The sequence below is a fragment of the Asparagus officinalis genome, chromosome 2 (genome assembly GCF_001876935.1).
Source record: "Asparagus officinalis chromosome 2, Aspof.V1, whole genome shotgun sequence".
Classification (NCBI taxonomy): domain Eukaryota; kingdom Viridiplantae; phylum Streptophyta; class Magnoliopsida; order Asparagales; family Asparagaceae; genus Asparagus; species Asparagus officinalis.
Window position 1 is genome coordinate 11,351,855 of NC_033795.1, and position 11,145 is coordinate 11,362,999.

The window sequence follows — 11,145 nt, forward strand, 5'->3', positions numbered from 1 at the left end:
TATACCATGCCTAGTTGTGTTCAGTTTGTGACCACGTCGGTTTTGTCATTGTCAGCAGGTTCTATTCTTATTTGTTCAAAACAGTCCACATGAGCATGCCCCTTTTTTCAGGTTGATGGACTCACCAGATTTCCTGATGCTTTGCTTTGTGCTATGTTTGTGTTCAGTCACTTGGAGTTATATTTGTGTTCAATTTAGGCTATGATGATGGTCAATTTTTCTGAGATTAGCAACCTGCAATATCTGTTGATATTGCACTAAAGGCTAACAATGATGATATTGAACAAGTTCTGAGCCCACAGCCATAATTCGCATATACATGTGACTGATTTATTTGACATGATGTCAATAATTATTTTAAAGCATGATTTTTTGCACATAAAGGTCATCAACATGCACAAATTATTAGATTTGATGCGATTTGCACATAAAGGTATGTACTACATAAATTTATGAATAATCAGGTTATTACAGGTTTTGTGTGATTTTTTCAATCTCAATTATGTATATTTCAAGTCAAATCAGGTACGCAGTTCATACAAATTGATTCATGTTATTTCAGGTTTCGTATGATTTCATTAATACAAACAGAAATTTATAATTCATTGGGGATATTATTATTTGTTCATGTTACATTTGAATTATATGATTAAGATTACCTCATATAACGAGCACAAATAAGTTTGTATATAATGGGGGTAATCTTACCATGGTGATCATAAATATTTTTCCTTACAAATTTCAAAACCCAACCAAACACAAGAAAAGTGGGAAATGTCAAACCAACAAAAGTTTTCCCTTTTTTTCCATGCGAACCAAACATAAAAAAAGTAAATACATTGGTTTCCCACCATTTTTTATGTGCGAACCAAACCGAAACAATCTATTTCTTGGAAAAGTTTGGAAAACTCAAAACTTGTGTTTCTTTGCATGGAATTGCATTTCCCTATATCTAGGACACGAACCAAACAGCCCCTAAGGACAAAAATTTTGAAGTCTAATTTTGCAGGCTAATGGGCACTTAAATAACTAAATACTTTAAAGTTTCGTCTATATTTTTAATTATGGCCTCAGGTGTAGTCCGTCAAGACTCACACTTATCTATTTCGGCTTTTTTTTGGTAGGAGGGGGAAGTGAGGTTGGATAAGGAATATGTTGGAAATAGCATTGTATTGCAAGAAATCCTTGTTAGATCTACATCATAAAAACTTGAGATCTAAAACCATATAGTCATGATTAATTCAAAGAGATTAACAATAATCAAAAGAGCGGAAGCTTATACCTGAATCCATGGATGAAATCTTGATTTGAGTTTTTGATGATCTTCTAACCTTAGGGTTTCTCTAAATCCAAATTTCTCTAGCTAGATGGGGGTGTAGAGAATTAGAGAATGTAACCCTAGGTTAGGGACCATAACCCCTTATTTATAGATGTTGTACTTTTGTAATTTAGCCCCTCAATAAATTACAATTACAACCTGATATCTGCACATATAACCACATGACTTATTTAAATACCAAATTAACCCAACTTAATTGATCACTTTAATGGGTTATCCTGAAAGATAGCAATACACATTGATTAATCATATGTGCCCACAAATAGATTTATTAGATTAAATCCAACAATCTCCCACTTGGGCACCATATGATTCCTTAAATTGTGTATAACCTTATGAGCTCAAAAATTGCTATCACTGAAAAGGTATTTCCGAACAATCTCGTCCATTGACTATATCAATATAGGATCAAAGCGGCCTTCGTCACATTTATCGTGACTCGACCCATCAATGGTCACATATACCAATACAATCAAACGACATAGATCAATCATGGATGTGCAGCATGAAAATTACATGCAATGTGATCAGTACATGTCTATTTTCAACTGGTCCTCCTTAGTGAGGTCAAAACCAAACATAATGTAACAGAGTGTCTTAACTGAAAACTTTATTCTGATCAGACAATACAAACAAACATAAAGCACCACAAATACAAACTCCCACTAAAACATAATATCCTCAAATAATACCACACCCATATGAGCAGTATGCTCATGAAAGACCTTAGGTGGCAATCCCTTAGTAAGAGGATCAGCTAACATGGAGTTTGTCCCAATGTGCTCTATGGATATCTGTCCACTCTGTACCCTTTCTTTCACAACCAGGAACTTAATGTCAATATGTTTTGACTTAGTTGAGCTCCTGTTGTTATTGGAATACATTACTGCAGATTTATTGTCACAATATAACCTTAGTGGTCTTTCAACATTTTCCAAAATGCGCAGTCCCGTGACAAAATTTCGCAGCCATATTCCCTGATTGGATGCCTCATAGCAAGCTACAAATTCTGCTGCCATAGTGGAGGAAGCTACTAGTGTTTGTTTGACACTTTTCCATGATATAGCTCCTCCTGCTAACATATAAATGTAGCCTGATGTAGACTTCCTGCTATCTTGGCATCCAGCAAAATCAGAGTCCGAATACCCAATGACCTCTAATTTCTCTGATTTTCTGTATGTGAGCATGTAATCTTTTGTTTTCTGAAGATACCTCATAACCCTTTTGACTGCTATCCAATGATCCATACCAGGGTTGCTTAAGTATCTGCCTAACATCCCAACAATGTACGCAATATCCGGACGCGTACATACCTGAGCATACATTAGACTTCCTACAGCCGAAGCATAAGGAATCTTCTGCATTTCCTGAATTTCAAGGTTACCTTTAGGGCACTGATTGAGACTAAACTTGTCTCCTTTAGCAACAGGGGTGTCACCTGGTCTGCAATCTTGCATGCCAAACCTTTTAAGTACCTTATCGATATAGCTCTTTTGTGATAATCCAAGAATACCCCGAGAGCGATCTCGATGTATCTGGATCCCTAATATAAAAGAGGCGTCCCCAAGATCTTTCATCTCAAAATTCTTTGATAGAAATCTCTTGGTTTCGTGCAACATGCCTATATCATTAGTGGCAAGCAAGATGTCATCCACATACAGAACCAGAAAAATATACTTACTCCCACTGAACTTGTGATATACACAGTCATCAACAATGTTCATCTCAAAACCGAACGAGATAACTATTTGTTGAAACTTATGATACCATTGACGAGGAGCTTGCTTGAGTCCATAGATGGATTTCCTTAATTTGCAAACCATATTCTTTGGGTCTCCTGACACAAAGTTTTCTGGTTGCACCATATAAATCATCTCATCAATGTCTCCATTGAGAAATGCAGTCTTAACATCCATCTGATGTAACTCAAGATCATAATGAGCAACAAGTGCCATGATTATTCTGAAAGAGTCTTTCGATGAAACCGGAGAGAAAGTCTCTGTATAATCAATGCCTTCCTTTTGAGTATAGCCTTTAGCCACAAGACGCGCCTTATACCTCTCCACATTACCGTTTGCATCCCGCTTGGTTTTAAAAATCCATTTACAACCAATTGGTTTTGCACCTTCTGGCAATGGGACAAGTTCCCAAACCTTATTGTCTTGCATAGACTTATACTCTTCATTCATGGCATCAATCCACTGTTGAGAGTTAGAACTTTTCATGGCCTGAGAGAAGTTGATTGGATCATCTTCTAACATTCCACTACTTTCCTCATGTTCTTGGAGAAATACAATATAATCATCCGGAATAGCATTTCTCCTTTCTCTCGTGGATCTCCTTAATGGCACTGGTTCTTGAGGTTGTTGAGTTTGTTCTTCTGGAACAGGGAGTTGTTCAACATTATCATCTTGAGGTTCCGGATTTACTTCTTGAGCAACAACAGGTATAGGAACCTGAATATTGTCAAAAGTAACTGTATGGATTGGATCTGAAGCCAATTCCTCCTCAAAACTAATGTCTCTAACCTTATTTCTCCCCCCAAACTCAACATCCTCAAAGAATGTTGCTGTTCCCGTCTCAAAAATATTCCTTATAGTGGGATCATAAAACTTATAGCCCCTAGAGCGTTCAGAGTATCCAATAAAGTAGCTGCTAACTGTTTTGGAGTCCAATTTCTTTTCATTTGGCCTATAAGGCCTTGCCTCAGCTGGACATCCCCAAATATGTAAATGCTTTAAACTGGGCTTTTGACCAGTCCAAAGCTCATAAGGTGTTTTAGCAACTGCTTTACTTGGTACTCTATTCAGAATGTAAGCTGCTGTCTTAAGTGCTTCTCCCCAGAGTGACTCTGGTAAAGAAGAATGAGCAATCATACTTCTTACCATATCCTTAAGAGTCCTATTTCGTCTTTCAGCTACATCATTCATGCTAGGTGAACCCGGCATGGTGTACTGTGGGACGATACCGCATTCCTCTAGGTATCTAGCAAATGGTCCTGGACGTTGTTCACCTGAACCATCATATCTACCGTAGTACTCACCACCACGATCAGATCTAACGGTTTTAATTCTTCTGTTGAGTTGATTCTCAACTTCAGCTTTATAGGCTTTGAACATGTCCAGAGACTCAGATTTTTCATGAATAAGATATAGGTGCCCATAACGTGAGTAATCGTCTATGAATGATATAAAATATTGTTGACCATTCCAAGATTCCTTAGGGAATGGCCCACAAATATCCGTATGTATCAATTCTAAGACATCCGAAGATCTGTTGGCACCTAATCTCTTCACTTTGGTCTGTTTTCCCTTGATACATTCAACACATACGTCGAAGTCCGAAAAATCAAGGGAATCCAAAATGCCATCAGACACAAGACGCTCAACTCTACCTTTTGAGATATGACCTAAGCGCTTATGCCATAATGTCGCCGAATTTTCCTTATTTAATTTACGCTTAGTACCACGTGATTCCACATGCAAGGATTCATTGTAAGAAGCAATTGTATCAAGCAAATATAGGTTATCATAATTACTCAAGTAATCAGTTCCCACAACATTTGAATTAAAAGATAATCTGAATTGACTGTTTCCAAATGAACAAGAATAACCTGATTTGTCCAATACAGAAACAGAAACCAAATTCCGTCTAAAAGACGGTACTACAAAAGTATCTTTTAAATCCAAATAATAACCAGTTCCTAACAACAACCTAAAGTGCCCAATTGCTTTCACATCTACCGATTGTCCGTCGCCCACAAAGATGTGTCTTTCAACATCACTTGGCTTTCGGTAGCTCAGGCAACCCTGCATAGAAACACTTATGTGAGTAGTAGCACCAGAGTCTAACCACCAAGTGTTCCTAGGTACTGAAGCTAAATTAATCTCAGAACAGACCAAAGCAAGGAACATACCCTTATTATCACGCCAGGCGTGATATTTTGTACAGTCCTTCTTTACATGTCCAGGCTTCTTACAGAAGAAACAACCCTGATTATCCTTATGTTGTTTCTTCTCAACTGGACCCTTAGCAGCTTCCTTATCATTCTTCCTTTTCTTGCCCTTATCCTTAGAGGCATAGGCCAAATGAGCACTTTCTGTCTTATCTTGCTTCAACCTGTCTTCTTCTTGCACACAGTATGAAATGAGCTCATTTAGAGTCCATTTCTCCTTTTGACAGTTATAACTGACCTTAAATTGGTTAAACTGTGCAGGAAGAGACAACAAAACCAGATGCACTAATAACTCGTCACAAAGATCGAGTTTAAGTGCCTTAAGCTTTGAAGCAATATGAGACATTTCCATAATGTACTCCCTGATATTTCCTTTGCCCTTATACTTCATTGAAATCAAGCGAGCTAAAAGCGTGCTTGTTTCTACCTTATCGTTTTTCGCAAAACGCTTCTCAATTTCGGCAAGGAAATCTTTAGCCTTAGTAATCCCTTCGGATTCTATGCCCCTGAAGGCTTCCGGAACGCCGCGCTTAATGATCATAAGACTCATGCGATTTGAACGCTCCCACTTCTCATGCTCCTTCTTTGCATCAGGAGTGCTATCCGCATTGAGAGGTTGGGGTTGTTCAGTTCTTAATGCATAGTCAAGATCCATGCAGCCAAGAACAATTAATATGTTCTCTTTCCAAACCTTGAAGTTTGTCCCATTTAGCATGGGAATTGAGTTGATGTTAGCAGAAATTGTTGCAGCAGATGCATTAGCTGAAATAAAACAAAAATGCTCACATCAATAACCATAATCAATAAAATTCAAATAATGACAATCCCCATCCAAGATACCGGCACAACATTAATATCAAGTCTTTGGACAGTAATATTAACTTGTAAGTGATACCTTGTTGCAATGATCAAACATTGACAATAACTCATGTCAAATAATGAAACTATCTTTGGATCGATTCATTATTCACATGTAAACCTTATAATTGTCACACGCTTATCATCGCAGATGTGTATACAGTCTAAATAAATATTAACCTTCCTTTGGGCCGATTAAATATTTACACGAAAGCATACACACAAACATCTCACATTCCTCATGAACAATCTACACAAGAGAGGTTACTTTGGCAACTTCTTGTTTCAATTAATCAATTGGAGTGAGAGACAACCTTAATACCTTAGTGTCATAATATTTGAATTAAATAATTGATTAAAAACCGAAATAGATTTAAATTAAAAAATTTTAATTTAAATCAACTAAATTTCCAAAAACTTAATTGGGGTCTCACAGCTTAATTAGGGTCCATAACTTAATTGAATAAATTAAGTATACCAAAGTGGACCCATGAAAAGCCGAGGCTTAACCATAATGAACACGAAGTTCCCTTAACTTCGAACGCGAGGTTCGACTGTATTGAGTACGAGACTCACTTAAGCACGAACGCGAGGTTCATCTGAAAATGAACGAACGCGAGGTTCGTTTGATAAAAGAACGCGAGGTTCAACTTGGGAACGAACGCGAGGTTCGTTTAAAAATGAACACGAGGTTCGTCTGAAGTTCGAACGCGAAGTTCGTCTGAAGTACGAACGCGAGGTTCGTCTGAAGTACGAACGCGAGGTTCGTCTGAAGTACGAACGCGAGGTTCGTCTGAAGTACGAACGCGAGGTTCGTCTGAAGTTCGAACGCGAGGTTCGTCTGAAGTACGAACGCGAGGTTCGTCTGAAGTACGAACGCGAGGTTCGTTAAACATGAGCGCGAGGCTCACCTTAATTCTGAGCGTGAGGCTCACCTTAAGAACGAACGCGAGGTTCGTTAAAGTTGAGCGCGAGGCTCACCTTAATTCTGAGCGTGAGGCTCACCTTAAGAACGAACACGAGGTTCGTTAAACTTGAGCGCGATGCTCAACTGAGAACTGAACGCGAAGTTCGGTTAAGTTTGAGAACGAACGCGAGGTTCGTTTGAGGTAACCACCTCCTTAATTTTCGCCATGAACCCTTTAGGGTTTCAAACTGAAACCGTCGCCGCCAAACCCAAAAAATTCCTCGATTTTTATTTTCAAAATCAGATCCAGAATCGGAAAAGCAAAAGATGATTTCTTGTTCCAGATCCCAAAAAATTGAAGGAAAAAACGAAGAAAAAATCCAAAAAATTCCAAAAAGTTACTGTTTACCGGTGATTTTTCAGTTACTGTTCACCCGAACAAAAAAATGAATCTTTAACCAGAGATTTAAGATCAAAAAACCCAATAAAACTTAAATCCCTAGGAATTAATCAAGTTGGCTCTGATACCACTTGTTAGATCTACATCATAAAAACTTGAGATCTAAAACCATATAGCCATGATTAATTCAAAGAGATTAACAATAATCAAAAGAGCGGAAGCTTATACCTGAATCCATGGATGAAATCTTGATTTGGGTTTTTGATGATCTTCTAACCTTAGGGTTTCTCTAAATCCGAATTTCTCTAGCTAGATGGGGGTGTAGAGAATTAGAGAATGTAACCCTAGGTTAGGGACCATAACCCCTTATTTATAGATGTTGTACTTTTGTAATTTAGCCCCTCAATAAATTATAATTACAACCTGGTATCTGCACATATAACCCCATGACTTATTTAAATACCAAATTAACCCAACTTAATTGATCACTTTAGTGGGTTATCCTGAAAGATAGCAATACACATTGATTAATCATATGTGCCCACAAATAGATTTATTAGATTAAATCCAACAATCCTAGTTAGACTTTGGATGATGATTGAATTTGTTTAGAAACAATCAATTGTAATTAGAAATAAATTCTAATTGGAAGAGAATTAGAATTGATAATCCAAGTTTAAAAAAAAAGAATGCTACATGAATTCAAGAAAGGGGAATATTCTTTAATTACCCCTTGGGAGGTTCATTGTAAATCAAGCCTTAGAAAAACTAATGAGGGTTGCGTAATGCAAGAGAGGAGTAGAGAAAACTAAGAGGAGAAATCTAAGATTTGTGAGATATATTTTGTTGAGTGTTTATGAGAGAACTTTCAGTGAGATTAAGAGAGGGTTTCTTATGGGATCTATCTAGATCACAAGAATAGATTATATTGTATTGTCTAGGATAAAAAATGACGAAAATCTCTTCCTGTGGACTTAATATATTTCTAAACCAAATAAATATCCTATCTCTGTGCTCTTTGTTTTTTTTGGCAGTCTTATTGCTCGCTCTTTGTACAAACAAATTTTCTTAGTTTTCTTACATTGTTCGATGATCAATTGATCTACAAAGAAAGAAGAGATCTAGTTGAGGTTTAGGTGACGATTTTGTAGGCAGAGATCTAGTTGAGGTTTAGGTGACGATTTTGTAGGCAATGTATCCGTATTGATTACTAGTTTGAGTGCTACAACCAATGTCGAGTTGTGGGTGTCGTGCACCAACAATTGGTATAAGAACCGAATCAATTAGGTCAGATTTAATTATTCGAAGAAAGGTGATCTTTGCAACATGGAAGCAGAATTTTATTCGGTGATGATGATCGAGATTAAAAAGTTTAATTTCAGACTTTGGCCAAAAAAGGATGGAGGCGGTCTTAATTTAACACGACGTAGATCAAGCTTTGCTAGGGGTGGACAAGAAGCCAAAGAAGATGATAAGTGGTGAATGGAATAGAATGAATTAAAAGGCGTGGAGTACGATTCTACTCGCTCTCTCTTATATAATTGGGTACTATGTAAGCAACGAGACGACTGCACTTAGTATGTGGAAGAAACTCAAGAAGTTGTACATGACCAATAATGCATCCACCGACTTGTACTGAAAGCAGAAGTTGTATGATCTGCATATGAAGGAAGGTAAGATAATGTTGGAGCATTTAAGCAATTTCAATAGAATAGGGACTGAGTTAGTGACGATGGGGATCAAAGATTGACAATATAGCAAAGTGGTAATTTTGCTGAGCTCCCTTCCAGCGGGTTACCAATATCTGAAGAAATCACTAACCATAGGGAAGGCGATAATCACTATAGACAAGGTCAAAGCAGCGCTTCTCATAGATGACTTTCAGTAATGACAAGGTATTAATAATGAGTCGGGTCTTGCTACCAAGTTGGTAGCAGATGTACGAGGGAATAGATCTTCAAATGAGACAAGTTTGCAGACTAAGCGGTGCTTCTTTGTCAATGGAAGGATCACGTGAAAAAGACTGCTTCAAATGGTAATAATGGTTGAATGAGTAAAAGATGTGGGATCGGCTAGCCTAAACTTCGTGTGCAGTGGGTATTATAAGAAATCAACTAGATGACGCTTTCGCAGTTTCAAAGAAAGAAAATTAGCTAGTTAAGGTGTTGATGGTTGCCGGGAACATCACTTATTGTGGCGATTGGATAATAGATTCTACGACATCAGCTCATAAATGTCCCAAAACAAGCCTATTTTGTTCCCTAGTGCAATGAGTTCAGGAGTCTATCTATAGGGTGGTACAATGCGTGATGTTGCGGGTGTAGGAAAAGTCACGGTGGTGGAAAGAAGCGAAAGCATTATGGTGTTAAAGATTGTTTGGTTAATATCGAAGACGAGGAAGGATTTGATATCAATTGGGTGCTTGAGTCTATGAGCTATCAAACCCAAGTGCATAGAGGAGTTATCATAGTATACCACTAGTGTGAATACCGTGCAAAGTACGACATATTTTTTCCCACTACAACAATCCCGGTTTTAACTGTTATAATATTTTTTGAATTTTTTGAATCGCTACAGTAGCATCTACTATAGTATTCCCATGTGCTATGGTAATATTTTTTTTAAAAATCCCACATTGTCCAGTTTAATGATTGCTACAGTAATAATGATACATTAAATAGCATTTTACTGTAGCATGAATAGTGAATCTTGGGTTCTCCCAATTGTATAGAGGAGTAGATTGTAGGAATCTCATCCTAGTTGGGAAAAAGTGTGAAAATGGCTTGTATCAGGTGTTTAAAAGAACTGGTGTTCAAAGTAAAGCTTTGTCTTTAAGAGGGTATACGACCACGAGGAAGAGAAGCTAGTGAGAAACTTAGGTTCCAAGAGACAGCCGAAATGGGGGTTTGACTCCAGGTGGATGAGTCAAGAAGAAATTTGCAACAAGCCGAAGTCAGGTTTAGAGTGTGTAGCAATGGAGTTTAACGTCAAGCTATTAGAAGGCTTGACATCAATGCGAGCGATAATTGCTTCAGTGCCCTTTGGGAGAGGGGACCTAAGGTGATTTCTCATAAGTGTTTATTCTCGATAGTTTTACAAATTTACAACAAAAAGTTACAAGGAAGGATTGACGTTTCTAAATATGGCTTTACACAATCTTAATGCGGAGATTGTTGGGAATAACCTTGTATTTTAGGAAATCTTAGCTAGACTTGGATTGAGGATAGAATTTGATTTGAAAGAATCAATTACCAATGTGAGCGATAATCACTTCTGTGCCCTTTGGGAGATGGGACTTATGGTGATTTCTCAAAAGTGTTTATTCTCTAGAGTTCTACAAATTTGTAACAAAAAGTTGCATGGAAGGATTGACGTTTTCGAATGTGGCTTCACACGAGCCTAATGTGGAGATTGTTGGGAATAACCTTGTATTTCAGGAAATCTTAGTTGGACTTTGATTGAAGATTGAAGATTGAATTTGATTTGAGAGAATCAATTATAATTTCAATTAAATTTTAATTGAAAGAGAATTACAATTGATAATGCAAGTCAAAGAAGAAGTTATACATGAATCCAAGAGATGAGAAAACTCTTTTAAATACCCGTTGAGAGGTTCATTATAAATCAAGGCATATGAAGGTCAAGTAGAGTTGCATATTGTAAGAGAGAAGTAGAAAGACCCATGG